Source organism: Triturus cristatus, chromosome 3_1 (assembly GCF_964204655.1).
Source record: "Triturus cristatus chromosome 3_1, aTriCri1.1, whole genome shotgun sequence".
In the NCBI taxonomy this organism is placed as follows: Eukaryota; Metazoa; Chordata; class Amphibia; order Caudata; family Salamandridae; genus Triturus; species Triturus cristatus.
The window spans coordinates 694,649,329-694,665,611 of record NC_140583.1 but is presented as its reverse complement, the minus strand read 5'-3'; positions in this window follow the sequence as shown (position 1 = coordinate 694,665,611).

Genomic DNA, 16,283 nt, shown 5'->3' with positions numbered 1-16,283 from the left:
AATACAGTATTAGCATCAGCAGAGGATTGCGGTCGCGTGAGTTATAGTTGCCTGCACTAACTATAACGGGGGAATTTCATTGGTTTTTTATGAGTGAAATGTCCGCTAACTATAACGTGTGTGAAACCTATGGTTTTTTCAGTGAATTTGCAAGGTTTTTTAAATGCTAATTCCTAACTATAACGTGTGTGAAACCTATGGTTTTTTCAGTGAATTTGTACGGTTTTTTAAATGCTAAGTTACTTTACGCCGTTCGTGGCGTGCGCGCCCACTTCACGCAGTTCGTTCCGTGCGCGCACGGTGCGCTTCGCGCACCGCGCGCCCACTTTACGCAGTTAGTGCCGTGCGAGCACGTTACACTGGATGGCCCATGTACGCACGATGCGCTTCGCGCACCGTCCACACACGGAGGACATATTATGCGCTTCGTTGTGAAAGGTTATCTATTAAATGCTCAATATCTGGGAATGCCAAGCACAAAAGGTGCCCTGCGGCCTCCTTTTGCACACGTGGGGGGGGAAACTGAGGATAATTTTTTTTATTTAATTTTTTTGATGGTACGCGTACGGTAAGCACAATCGGCGTTTTTTCAAAAAAACAAAAAAATTGAATTTTTGCCCTTGGGGGTTCTTTTGGGACACACTAACCAAGGCTAGGTGGTTAGGAGCTGTCTAGCCTGCCCCTTTTCATGATATCCAACTTTGTTTTTCCTCCCCCCCCAGAGTGCGAGAGAGAAAATGGCGGCCGCCATTTCCTGGTTTCGACCGATTCGAATGTTTACTAAGATCTAACAGCCAATCAGAATCGCGCTCGCGCACGGCACCGTACGCGTACGGTAAGCTTACCGTAAGCGCACGGTAAGCGCACGGTAAGCTGCCACAGATATATATATTGATTTAAATGCTATTTTCTCAGGAACTACTGAACAGATTTACACCAGACCGAATCCTCGCAAAATTTTCAAAACTAATGGGGCGCTCCGCTCAGCTCCTACCCTGAAAGTCTCGGGATGATTCGTCAAGCGGGGGCCGAGAAAAAGGGGGGTCCCAAAACGCTTTTTCCCCATGCATTTTCGCATAGGACCTTTAGACACAGCTACAGCCCGAACGGCTGAATAGAATTACTTGAAATTTGGCAGAGAGGTAGCCATAAGGTCAAGGAAGTGCCTTTTGCAGGTCTGGTGTAAATCTGTTGAGTGTTTCCTGAGAAAATAGCATTTAAAAGCATATCAATATCTATACGCGCGCAGGGTGCGCGCACAGTGCAAGCCCTGTGCGCGCACCCTGCCATGCGCGAGCGTAATTCTGATTGGTTGTTAGATGTCAGTAAACATTCGAATCGGTCGAAATCAGGAAGTGTCGGCCGCCATTTTGTCTGTCGCACTGAAAAGGAAAGGTGGAGAACGTGAGTAGGGGGCAGAGTAGGGAGTTCTTGACCCCCTAGCCATTGTCAGGGGGTCACAGTAGGACCACGAAGGGCCAAAAAAAAGATTTTAATTTTTTTTAAAAACATCGCGAGGTGCGGGCACCCAGTGCGCACCCGAAAAAAAACATTAAAAAAAATAGAATTAAAAATCACGTTTAAGTGTTTAGATATTAGGTGGCTCTAAAAAGAGCCCTTGTGTTCATTGAGTGTTTTTTGGTACCTACAAGTAAGTACCGATGCAGAGTCTAAAGTTCAAGAGGAAGACTCTGTTCCCTTCATCATTGAAATGTACACCGTCTCCTCTATAAATGTCTTGCATGTTGTAACGCAAGTTGTTGTGGTATATAGAACCCATACCATAGTCTCTGAGGAAAGCAGAAACAGACTTATTGACGTGCTTTCTTGCTTTGTCAATTTGCGGACAAAATTGGTTGGACCAGTTCCACTTTTGCCTTTGGCATATATTAGAATATACAAAGGCAGTTTGTGGAAAAAGTGACATCAATTGCAGAAAGGTGTCCTTAATAAGCATTTCCAGACCTACCCCAGTTAAAGTGCCTAGGTCATTACCACGACAGTGCACAATATTAAGGTTAGGCTGTGGGAGATGTAGAAAGGTTTTCAACAAAGGCATTAATTGGTGCCACTTTAGCCCTCTCTGACCAATCCATTTAATGTCTACATTTGGCAAAGCAAGGTCTTTGAAAATACCTCTTTTTTCTGCATACTTTTCACTCCAGAAGACATAGCTATGACCTACAATCCACACTGTGAACATCTTCCAAGGAGAACAGGATGCACTCAGGAGGTGTCTTTCAGTAGAATGGCAATATGAAAAGAAAGACAGTTGAAAAATGGAGGCATACATACTTTTTTTTAATAAAAAGAACTCATTGGCTGATTCAAACCATTTTACAGTTAAAACTAGGCTGTATGTTTACATTTTTAAAAGCATGTTTTGGATTGGTACAGAAAAATGTGTTCCCACTGAACATTAATTTGGATTTGCTGTTAGGTTTGAAAAGTCAAGCACTCTTGCTCTTTGGATTTGAAACATTGTGTGCTGAACTTCTGACCTCTCTGCTCACACCTGTGTTCCATGAGCTGTTGCTATGGTAGCAGGCAGAAGTCATGTTGGGGGAAGGGATGATTTGGAAAGGGGTTGAAAGTTGCAACCAATAGAAATGTGTGATTCCATTTGAAAAAAATGTGGGAAGCACTGTGATTTTACATTAACATGAATATGTGGGAAAAAAGAGAGGGAAAAATTGCCATTTACTGGTTGTGGAGAGAGGAGAGAGGTGTACAGCTCTGAGATTCTGGCTCTGATAATCTGCTGTTTGAGTGCCACATTTCTTTCTCAACTAACTAATTTTAAAGGTGAGTTATGAGTTTGAGAGGGGAAGTATGTGGTGTATTTTGATATAAATAATAGAATTGTCATTCTTGTTTTAAAGTTGTGTTTTACATTTTGTGAATTAGGAGAAATGTAACTGTCTTGAACTAGTAAGATATTATGGAGTATGTCTTCAATGTAAGTTAAGGTGTACTGGTATCACTGAGGAATACTGTTTTGTGCCTAGAATCACATCATGAGTCTGTCTGCACACAGGATTTGTTGTCAGAGATTTAATTTGTGTTGCTGTTGTTCTGTTAGCCTTGCACTCGCAGAAAAGCTGCAGTTTGTTTGCTTAAAGTGTGATGGTTAGCATTCAGCAGAAATTAGTTACTCACAAAAAAGAGGCAAATGCAAACACATTTGAAAATTGCATGGTACATTTTCCTACCACTTTAAAAGTGGTGTTTTACATTTTATGTTAAGGAAGATATTTAAGTGCCTTGAACATGTTAGATATTATGGAGTATGTATACACTATAAGTTAAGGTGTACTGGTATCACCCAGGAATACTGTTTTCTGCCTAGAATCACACCATGAGACAGTGTGCACACAGGAATTGTTATCAGAGATTTAATTTGTGTTGCTCTTGCTCTGTTACCCTTGCACTCGCAGGAAAGGGGCAGCTTTTTTTTTGTAACACATGGTCATGGTCTCAAGGAGCTGTTAGGACATGTGCTCTTTTCTGCTTGTGTAAAATATAAGAAAAAAGTGTCAGGCTGTCACAGTAATTTTCACTTACTCCACCACAGTACTAAATGTGCTTTCAATTTGCAAAGAAAATATCGCTTTGTGCCTAGAATCACACCATGAGTCTGTGTGCACACAGGAATTGTTGTCAGAGATTTAATTTGTGTTGCTGTTGTTCTGTAAAACTTGCACTTTCAAGAAAGGGCCAGCTTGTTTTGTTCAAATGTGATGGTTAGCACTCAGCACAAATTACTATCTCACAAATGAGAGGCAAATGTTAACACATTTCAAATCAACAGGGTAGATTGTCCATCCACTCCTGCAATGGGTGAGGTAGTTCCTACATGTACAAAACTCTAATTAACCTTTACCAAAGATGTACTCTTACACACATATCTGCAGTCTTCATGCACTTGTAAAAGTCTCCATGCAGATCTCTCTTGCACCTGACAATACACAGTCTCCAGAAACACACTGTTTGCACACATGCAGCAGCTTCTCCTACACTCCCATGCATAATACTCAGCTCTGTGTTGTATTTCAGATAGCAGTGTGTAACGCAAACACATTCAACGTCACCAAGGCTCATTTCCTTTGCTCTACTCTAATCACTTACCCTGTAACACATGCTGATGGTCTCAAGTAGCTGTTAGGAGATGTGCTCTTTTTTGCCTCTCTAAAATGTAAGGGAAATGTGTCAGGCTGTCTCAGTAACTATCACTTGCTCCATCCACTGTACTAAATGTGCTTTCAAATTGCCAAAGGAAATATCGTTTTTTGCCTAGAATCACAGCCTGAGTCTGTGTGGACAGAGAAATTGTTGTCAGAGATTTTATTTGTGTTGCTGTTGTTCTGTAAAACTTGCACTTTCAGGAAAGGGCCAGCTTGTTTTGTTCAAATGTGTTGGTTAGTACTCAGCTATCGTTTTCTGCCTAGAATCACAGCATGAGTCTGTGTGGACAGAGGAATTGTTGTCAGAGATTTTATTTGTGTTGCTGTTGTTCTGTAAAACTTGCACTTTCAGGAAAGGGCCAGCTTGTTTTGTTCAAATGTGTTGGTTAGTACTCAGCAGGAATCACTATCAGAAAAATGAGAGGCAAATGGTAACACATTTCAAATCAACAGGGTAGATTGTCCATCCACTCCTGCAATTGGTGAGGTAGTTCCTACATGTACAAAACTCTAATTAACCTTTACCACAGATGTACTCTTACACACATATCTGCAGTCTTCATGCACTTGTAAAAGTCTCCATGCAGATCTCTCTTGCACCTGACAATACACAGTCTCCAGAAACACACTGTTTGCACACATGCAGCAGCTTCTCCTACACTCCCATGCATAATACTCAGCTCTGTGTTGTATTTCAGATAGCAGTGTGTAACGCAAACACATTCAACGTCACCAAGGCTCATTTCTTTTGCTCTACTCTAATCACTTACCCTGTAACACATGCTGATGGTCTCAAGTAGCTATTAGGACATGTGCTCTTTTTTGCCTCTCTAAAATATAAGGGAAATGTGTCAGGCTGTCTCATGAATTATCACTTACTCCACCACAGTACTAAATGTGCTTTCAATTTGCAAAGAAAATATCGCTTTGTGCCTAGAATCACACCATGAGTCTGTGTGCACACAGGAATTGTTGTCAGAGATTTAATTTGTGTTGCTGTTGTTCTGTAAAACTTGCACTTTCAAGAAAGGGCCAGCTTATTTTGTTCAAATGTGATGGTTAGCACTCAACACAAATCACTATCTCACAAATGAGAGGCAAATGTTAACACATTTCAAATCAACACGGTAGATTGTCCATCCACTCCTGCAATGGGTGAGGTAGTTCCTACATGTACAAAACTCTAATTAACCTTTACCAAAGATGTACTCTTACACACATATCTGCAGTCTTGATGCACTTGTAAAAGTCTCCATGCAGATCTCTCTTGCACCTGACAATACACAGTCTCCAGAAACACACTGTTTGCACACATGCAGCAGCTTCTCCTACACTCCCATGCATAATACTCAGCTCTGTGTTGTATTTCAGATAGCAGTGTGTAACGCAAACACATTCAACGTCACCAAGGCTCATTTCCTTTGCTCTACTCTAATCACTTACTCTGTAACACATGCTGATGGTCTCAAGTAGCTGTTAGGAGATGTGCTCTTTTTTGCCTCTCTAAAATGTAAGGGAAATGTGTCAGGCTGCCTCAGTAACTATCACTTGCTCCATCCACTGTACTAAATGTGCTTTCAAATTGCCAAAGGAAATATCGTTTTCTGCCTAGAATCACAGCATGAGTCTGTGTGGACAGAGGAATTGTTGTCAGAGATTTTATTTGTGTTGCTGTTGTTCTGTAAAACTTTCACTTTCAGGAAAGGGCCAGCTTGTTTTGTTCAAATGTGTTGGTTAGTACTCAGCTATCGTTTTCTGCCTAGAATCACAGCATGAGGCTGTGTGGACAGAGGAATTGTTGTCAGAGATTTTATTTGTGTTGCTGTTGTTCTGTAAAACTTGCATTTTCAGGAAAGGGCCAGCTTGTTTTGTTCAAATGTGTTGGTTAGTACTCAGCAGAAATCACTATCAGAAAAATGAGAGGCAAATGGTAACACATTTCAAATCAACAGGGTAGATTGTCCATCCACTCCTGCAATGGGTGAGGTAGTTCCTACATGTACAAAACTCTAATTAACCTTTACCAAAGATGTACTCTTACACACATATCTGCAGTCTTCATGCACTTGTAAAAGTCTCCATGCAGATCTCTCTTGCACCTGATAATACACAGTCTCCAGAAACACACTGTTTGCACACATGCAGCAGCTTCTCCTACACTCCCATGCATAATACTCAGCTCTGTGTTGTATTTCAGATAGCAGTGTGTAACGCAAACACATTCAACGTCACCAAGGCTCATTTCCTTTGCTTTACTGTAATCACTCACCCTTTAACACATGCTGATGGTCTCAAGTAGCTGTTAGGAGATGTGCTCTTTTTTGCCTCTCTAAAATATAAGGAAAATGTGTCAGGCTGTCCCAGTAACTATCACTTGCTCCATCCACAGTACTAAATGTGCTTTCAAATTGCCAAAGGAAATATCGTTTTCTGCCTAGAATCACACCATGAGTCTGTGTGGACAGAGGAATTGTTGTCAGAGATTATATTTGTGTTGCTGTTGTTCTGTAAAACTTGCACTTTCAGGAAAGGTCCAGATTGTTTTGTTGAAATGTGTTGGTTAGTACTCAGCTATCGTTTTCTGCCTAGAATCACAGCATGAGTCTGTGTGGACAGAGGAATTGTTGTCAGAGATTTTGTTTTGCTGTTGTTCTGTAAAACTTGCACTTTCAGGAAAGGGCCAGCTTGTTTTGTTCAAATGTGTTGGTTAGTACTCAGCAGAAATCACTATCAGAAAAATGAGAGGCAAATGGTAACACATTTCAAATCAACAGGGTAGATTGTCCATCCACTCCTGCAATGGGTGAGGTAGTTCCTACATGTACAAAACTCTAATTAACCTTTACCAAAGTTGTACTCTTACACACATATCTGCAGTCTTCATGCACTTGTAAAAGTCTCCATGCAGATCTCTCTTGCAACTGACAATACACAGTCTCCAGAAACAAATTGTTTGCACACATGCAGCAGCTTCTCCTACACTCCCATGCATAATACTCAGTTCTGTGTTGTATTTCAGATAGCAGTGTGTAACGCAAACAGATTGAACGTCACCAAGGCTCATTTCCTTTGCTCTACTCTAATCACTCACCCTGTAACACATGCTGATGGTCTCAAGTAGCTATTAGGACATGTGCTCTTTTTTGCCTCTCTAAAATATAAGGGAAATGTGTCAGGCTGTCTCAGTAATTATCACTTGCTCCTCAACAGAAGTAAATGTGCTTTCAAATTGCCAAACAAATATCGTTTTCTGCCTAGAATCACACCATGAGTCTGTGTGCACACAGGAATTGTTGACAGAGATTTAATTCATGTTTCTCTTGTTTTGTAAGACTTGGACTCGTAGGAAAGGATCAGCTCATGTGATAGGATTTGAAAAATTGAAAAAAAAAATTGTAATAAATTAAAATTACATAAAGGTATTTTTTTTTTGTTTTTTGCAGGTATTGCTGAGCAACACTGAAAAAATATAAAGATGCCTATAAAGTCAAGAAAGAGAAAAGAAAAGAAACAACAACTATATTTGAAGTTGACTGGTAAAAAAAAAATAGGAGGCGAAGCGTGTGTTGGAAAACAGAAAAAGTCTTCTGGTAAGCAAACTAAAGAATTTTTAAAAAATATAAAAAAAAATTATCGAAAGATAAATTCAAACAGTGTTTCAAGTACAAAACAACAACAGAGTCGACAGCAAAAACAAAATGCTAATGTAGACTCAGAAGTAAGAAAGAGTGACTTAACACGGAAAATAGATTTTAAAAACATTCGTCGAAAAATGTTTCAGAGAAGAGTGATGTTAAATTTGCTAAAGGATGTGAAAAAATATAAGAAAAAAAAATTTTTTTATAAGAAAAATAAATTAATTGAAAATATTGTTACCAAGGCATTAGAAAAAAAAAACTATTCATTTTAATTCTGAACAGGATGCGTAGATTAGATAAATTAGTCAATGCAATGAAGTCACAAAGCAGAAGGAAAAGAGAAGTAAAAAAAAATAACTTTTGTAAAGTGTTTTCGGGAGAATGGAAGCATAGTTCAAGTACTGAACCATTTTTTAATGAAGAGAGTTATCTTCAAAGTAATAGTTTGTTGCATGCAGTTGACACCAATGGAAGAGCATATGAAGTTAAGGATGGTTGTGTAATGGAAAAGGAGAAAATCGTTCCAAGAAATGAGGAAGAAGTGATGGCTGATGAGGTTATGGGGAGATGTCCTAAAGCCCCAGTGTACACTTGGAATTGTAGTAGTATTTGTACTGTGCGTCAGGAATCTATTGATAAATTACGTGACTTTCTAAGAGAATATAGTAAAAAGAGTGTTAAATAGAAAATTAAGGTGCTTCAAAGACTAGATCCATGCAGAGTGAGAGAGAATACTGGTTTGCAAGGACATTCTCTGGCTTGTCTATCTAGGAAAGTGTGTCAAAGTGTTTTTCACCATTTTAGGATGCTTGCTGTTCATCATACTGAAATGAGAAAGTTTGTGAGAACATTGTATTTTGCTAAAAGTCCAGCACTAAAGTTGAATGAGTTGAATAATGCTCTGTTCCGTGGATCTGTATCAGATGTAGTGAAGGTTACTGATGAGATTCAGTTTTGTTACTTTGGTCCAGAACAAGAAAGTGCAGAAAATGACACAGTTATTGATGAAAATGTAAAAGAGAATGTAGAACTTACTGTTAGTAAAAATTTTGAAGATGAAATGACAAAATTTGCTATCATCTCTAATGAAAGACTAAATATTACTTGTATTTGTTGCCGGAGAAGCCATTACAAAATTCAAACAAGGAATGTTGATCTGTATAAAAAAAGTGAAAATGAAGATAATTATAAGTGGAAAGATTTTGCAACATATATATTTCTGGAAAATTGTTTTGAATTGGGTGAAGATCAGCGTATTTGTAAATACTGTTATAACAAGTTAGAAGAAAATAGAATGCCAGCAAGAGCTGTACATAATAAATTAGAATTGGTTGAAATTCTTCCAGAGCTTTCGGATTTAAATACGTATGAGTCTATACTTATTCAATGTGTCCATCCGTTTCAGACCATAGTGCGTATGGAGCCAAAAACAGGTAAATTACTACCTTCGGATTTACAAAGAGGTTTAAAAGGAAGAGTTGTCTATTTGCCATTGGATTTGAAAAAAAATATGGAAACAATTGATGCAGATACTTTGGAAACTGAACCATTAGTTATTCTGGTTAATGGTGTACCTACGAAGAATAAGAAAATTTGGCAGGAGCTGGTGGATGTACGAAAAGTACAAAGAGCAAATTTTTATTTGAAAAAAAATAATAAATGGTATGAAGCCATTCATATGGATGAAGATGAAGAAGAAAAACTAGAAGACACAGGAATACCAACTGGGCAAATTGAAAAAGTGGATAAGTCAAAAGAAGAAGAAATTTATGAACATTTCAGCATACATCCTCTTCATTCTAAAGAAGTTATGGGAAATGCTATTGATCTGTTTCAGATGAAAAAAGCAAAAGGAACTCCCGTGAGTGTATGGGAGGAGAGCTTGGAAGCTCGTTGTTTTCCCCAGCTGTTTCCTACAGGAAAAGGTGGACGATATGATGAACGTCCAGTACAGATTCCTGCTTCTGAGTATCGGACTACAAGATTATATGCAGAAGATCCCAGATTTCATCAAAGTATTCCTTATTTGTTCCATCTTTTATTTGAAAGTGACTTGTCTGCACTATCTTATGCAGTAAATCACATTTTAAAAACTGGAGTACCTCTACATAATGTGTCAGCAAAGGACTTTCTCAACAAAGTGCAACAGCGAGATGATCATTTGGAATCTCAATTGATCAATTTGATGGCTTGTCAGCGTGGAACTAATGAATATTGGTACCGACGCCATGGAGAATTGAAGTGTATGTTACGAAATTTAGGAACTACTACATGGTTCCTTACCCTGAGCTGTGCTGAGTACGCTTTGGATGATTTACTGGATTTTCTGCGAGAGGCAAATTCAAACAGTGAAAACATCCAATACAAGACAGCAGGAGAATTGTGCTCATTAGACCCGGTTAATGTTTGCAGATATTTCAATCATAGATTTGAGGCTATGATGTCCTTCATCTGCAATAAAAAAAATCCACCTCTTGGAGAAGTTGTGGATTTCTTTTGGAGAAAAGAGTACCAAGCAAGAGGTGCTCCACATATTCATATGCTGTTGTGGATCAAGGATGCCCCAAAATTTGGAACAGATGCTGATGAAGCAGTTTTATCTTTCATTGAAGGATATGCAACATGTGCTATACCTAAAAGCACAGAAGAGAAAAACTTAAAAGAGAAAGTTTTACGTTTCCAAAGTCATCGGTGTGGAAAATACTGTCGACGAAAGTACAAGAGTAAAGATAAATTCTACACAAAATGTCGATTTGGATTTCCACGACCTGTTCTTTCAAAAGGAAGAGTAAACAGTTTTATGTCAGCTATGCGACATACTATTACAAGAAAATCGCCTAAGAATACCTACAACCTAAGAAGAAAAGAGGAGTCAAAATATATAAATGACTACAACCCAGTCATTTTATCCATGTGGAATGCTAACATGGATATACAGTATGTGGCTGACAATTCTATTGCTGTTGCTCGGTATGTCACATCTTACATCACTAAATCTGAGAAAACGGAATTGAAGGAAATGTGGGAAGAGATTTCTCACGAGAAGACTGTCAGTAAGAAGCTATACAGTTTCAGTTTAAAGATGTTATCGCATCGAGAAATTGGATCCTATGAATGCTCAGATAGGTTATCATCTGCAAGCCTGTACTCGAAATCCAGAAGAATAATTTGGGTAAGTTTAGGCCTTGCAGGAATGCGAAATCAGGTACTGAAATCTATTCGAGAAATTGAGTATTTAGCAGAGTTCGAACCAGAAAGTACAGACATTTTAAGAACAAACATGTTGGACACATATTACCCACAAAGAAGTCATCACCTTGAGAACATGTGCCTCTATGAAGTGCTGCAGAACTTCATTTTTAAACGGAATGCCACAGAAGATATCAACAATGGAAAATATAAAGTCAGTGGTGAGGAAGGATGTTTGGTGAAGCAAACAAAAGGAAGTTTGATTAATCACCGGAAGCTGAGTTGCGACACTCCTGACAAAAAGGAATTTTACTACTTGGCACTTTTGCAGCTGTTTAAACCATGGCGTTCAGAGGACGAACTACTTGGAGAATTCCAGAGTTATGAAGATTCCTTCAATGCTAGCAAAGACAGCATAGAATGCAGTACTTTCTCAACTTATGTTCAAATGTTAAATGAAGAAATTGAACAAGAAGCAACAATTGCAGCTGAAGTAGCTAGAGACAGTTCTCAAGACAGTCAAAGTTCTGGGACATTTAGTCAAGATCCTCTAGGACAACCAATCGTAGAAAATGAAGCAGCAATAGCCATGAATGAAGTAGAAACAGCTATGAATCAAGCTCAGGAAAATTTAGTAGACTTAACATATTTGGAGCAGCAACTGAATGAAGAACAAAAACAAATTTATGAAGAAGTCAGGAAAACAATTGATCACGGATTACTACATGAAAAGAAAGAGTGCTCATGCACATCTTTCGAACCAATGAGAATGTATGTAAGTGGACAAGCAGGAACTGGAAAAAGTTTCTTAATTAATGTAATTAGAAGCTACCTACAGAAGAAAATGGATTCAATTTTGTCTTGTGTTGTTACTGCTCCAACTGGGTTAGCAGCGTATAACATAAAAGGAGTTACCTTACATTGTTTGCTAATGTTACCAGTAGAGCATGAGAATAAAATACAGTACCACAAACTAGCAGGAGAAGCATGCTTGGAAGTTTCAAGAGTATTGAAGAAATTGAAAGTACTCATTATTGATGAGGTAAGCATGGTATCAAACTTAATGCTTGCCTTTGTGCATTTAAGAATGCAGCAAAATCTGAAGACAGAGTATGACGTGTTATTTGGAGGAAAACACGTCATAGTTTTTGGGGATCTTTTGGAACTTACTCCAGTTAAAGGACAACCGGTATTCCATACTCTTACACATGAAGACACGAAAAAGTCGTTAGGAAGTATAGGCAATGTAAATATTTGGACATATTTTGAGTATAAGGAACTCATTACCAATATGAGGCAAGCCAATGATGAGGACTATGCAAGTATTCTGAAAGATATAAGAATTGGACTACTCACAGAACATGGCAGAAAAGCATTACAGAGTCGATTGCTGAGTAATTTGTTTACAACAGAAGAAATAGTTCCAGAGAAAATATACAAGAAAATTGCTGAAAAAAATACTGTAATCTGCTTAATGCCAACACTACATGAATGCTCTGTATTCAATCAAGAACTTTTGAAATTGGAAAATGAAGAGATCATAAAACTGGAAGCTGTGGATAAAATTCAACATGAACGAATAACTATTATATTGACAGGCAAATTGGCTACTAAATTGGATTCTTTGGAGAAAAACATTTCAAAAACAGCTGGTTTGGAAAAGAATCTTTATGTGTGTATGAACTGTAGAGTAATTTTAAGACGCAATTTGGATGTAGAAAAAGGTTTAGTGAATGGAGCTATGGGTAAAGTTGTGGGTTTTGTAAAGTACCAGAAAAAAGATGGAATTGAATTCTTAAAAATAAAATTTGATCAGATTGAAGAGGTTAAAGTGATTAGTCGTTGTTCAGTTCGTTTTTTGCTAGTGAAAGACTTACATGTAAGTAGGAAGCAGTTTCCGATTTCTCTAGCATATGCTGTAACTGTTCACAAGTCTCAAGGATTAACTGTTGATAGTGCTTTTGTAAACATTGGGTCTACTGTGTTCAAAGAAGGTATGGCATATGTTGCTTTGTCACGTGTGAAAAAATTATCTGGTTTATTCATGATAGACTTTGATGACTCAAAAGTAAGTGCTGATGCAAACTGTGTAAAGGAGTATAATAGATTAAGAAGAAGCTATGCTCCTTATTTAGGTCAGTATCCTGTGTTTGAAAAACTTGTTGTTTGTCGGAAAAGGAGATTTGAGGATATCTGTAATGAGGACGTACAGAAGAGAAAACAAAAAGATAGTGATGGGACTGCAAGCAAAAAGAAAAAGGACAGTGTGGAAGAGGTTGTTGGTTGTCATTTTGAAAATAGCTCTGGTGTCAACTGCTATGCAAATGTAGTGCTGAATGTTGTATTTTATCTTGAAACTTTGCAAGAGCAGATAATACTAAATCATGAAAAAAGATTCTGTTCTTTGCTGAGTCTCCTTTATGAGAAGCTGAGTAATGATAAAAATAAAATAGAAAGTGCTTCTGATGTTAGAAATCTTTTAGATGTATGTTCTGGATGTACACAGTTTACACAAAATGTCCAGCAAGATGCACAGGAATTCTTGATGTATATCCTGATGGTACTGGAAGATGAAGGAGTAGAAGTAGAAAATGTGTTTGGTGTCTCTTATACATGGGAACATTGTTGTGATAACTGTATGAACACAAAAAGTAGTAATGTAGATTCTGAAAGGTTCATATATTTACCATTACCAGAAAGTAAAACAGTGACTTTTAGTAAATTAGTTAAAGATGCTAATCACAACATGGAATGTTCTAAATGTAAATCTGAAATGTTATCAACGTTATTTTTAAAGAAATATGGACAGTATGTAATTTTAATGGTACAACATTGCAGAGCTGATGGAACAAAATTGGAAACTTTACTAAAGAAGTTTGTTGGCAACCAATTATCTATATCTGGAAAAACTTTTGTAGCAGTTGCAATACTTTTTCATGATGGTCCTTCTATAACTTCTGGTCATTACACAGTTTATCTTAAATGTGAAAAAGGATGGACACTGTGTAATGATTCTCAATTGATTTTCAAGCAACGTTTGCCTTATGATTTACCCAATTGTTACTTAATTTTTCTGAAACCCAAATTTTAAATACTAACATCATCATCGACAGAAAGCATTATTAAAATTTAAAAGGATTAAAATTGGATATTTCACTCAAAAGGGATTTTAAACTTACCATTTGGCCTCAAGGAAAGGTAAAACAAACAATTGTGGACTTCTTTGACAGATATTATTTTGGAAAAGGTCTTTTTGCAACAAGGTTTACAGACGTTATTTCTTGAAAATTGTTATTGTTCTTAAAAGGTATTTTGACATTTCTATTAAGGTATGTTTTAGTGAGGATACATTTGGGGCTTTTTTAAACAATCTTTCAGGTTGTTTTTTTTTTGCCCGCTGTTAAATGATGAATACAATTGATTTCACTATTTTCAGTGAAAATCAAAACATTCTGAAAACAGCAAAAAAAGGGCAAAAAATTGCTTTGCTAAATATGAAAAAACATGTACTGTTTAATAAAGTGTATTGTTGAATATTAATACTTTTTTTCTTTTTTTCAGAACTAGAAAGAAAATTTAGAAGATGTAATTCAGTTTTCTTTGCAATTAAATACAAATATTTAATTCTAAATAATTTACTTTGATGGTCAGGTAAGTTTAACATATCTGTATGTGTCACTGCTTTCGTTTCATGCTTCCTTTTCTTCACCTCTCCTTACTCTGCTTTTCTCATTTCTCTTCTCACTCTCTCTTCCTGCTTTACTACTCTTTTGTAACTCCCTCACTCCTTCTCTACTACTCCCCTACCTTTACTATCTCCATCACTAATTTTTCATCCATGTTTCTTTCTCTGTATCCATATGTCTTAGTCTTTTTAACTGCCTTACTCCTTCTCAGTTGTTTGCTCTCTGTCTCTGTATCTGTCACTCTCGGTTTGTCTGTTTTACACTTAATTTCCTTAACATCTCTGGGGCACATTTACAAGCCACCTGCACCACCACTACGTCACTTTTCTTGACGTACTATTGGCGCAGGCTGCTTTTCCATATTTACAAGGAGAGGATAAGCCATTCTGTGTGTCTTTTCCTCTCCTTGTAAATACAGCCAATTCAAATGCAGCACTAAAATGAGCTATTATCTTTTTTGATAGGTTTAGAGTACCTATAGGTAAGTACTGATGCAGAGTTTAAAGTTTAATAGGAAGACTCTCTTCCCTTCATGTGTGAAATGTACACCATGTCTTTTTTAATTACTTTGCCACTCCACTCTCTTTGTCAGGGAGTCCCTGAAGGTTTACTAAAGGTGAAAAAAATGATTATTTTTTTTTAAAAAAACCCCATTGGGTGCGCGCAGGGTGCGCGCACCCCAAAAGAAAAATGGCAAATAGATTAAAAAAACAAGTCTTTGTGTTTGGATTTTAGGTGGCTCTAAAAAGAGCCCTTGAGTTAATGTAGGGACAGAGGAATAGAAAAACGAAAAAAAAAAAAGAAAACTATGGCCTAGTGCAAGGGTGCTCCTCAAATTTCCTCTGAATGAGATCAATACTGGTCTCACCCATAGAAATAAGAAAACCACAATCCATGCACCGTGTACTCATCCTCCCAAAACAAGGACGAATATCCAGAGGTGTGTTAGAAGGTGAAGGCACCATTGCAGAAGAAGTGCTCGCCTGAGCTGCCGAAGATGTGCTCTGCTGAGCTGCTGCAGATGTCGTCGGCTGAGCAGGTGGAGGGTTTGCTCCAGAAGCTTGATGAAAAGTCACAGGATGCATTGCCTCAACGTGCCTCATCATAGTGTGAATACTAAAAGAGTACTTCTTATTAGCATTCCCACGTGACAAGGTGCGCTGACACAGTGTGCAGGTGACCTTTGGTGCATTCACCTTCTTTTGTCCCTCAGGAAAAGTGAAAAACTGCCATATAAAGGAGTCTTTCTGCTTCCTCTGCCTCTGTCTCTCAAGAGTGTCCTGCTCACTCTCAGAAGGTGGCTGGTGCTCTGCCATTGTCTCACAAAAACAGAGTAGCTCCTTCTCCAAGGGAATCAGAACTAATAATGAGGGTAGTGGGTGTGGTTTTGGAAGAATCTGGAACTGAAAGTACTTTGAACCAATGAAAAGTGATGTTTCTTGATCACATGACTTGCCATGAGGGGATTGGGTGTGGTGTTGAAACAATATGAAACTGAAAGTAATGAAAACCAATTAAAAGTGTTGTTTTATTAATCACATAACCCGAGGTGCGCACACGGAGCAAGCTCCGAGCGCGCATGGTGC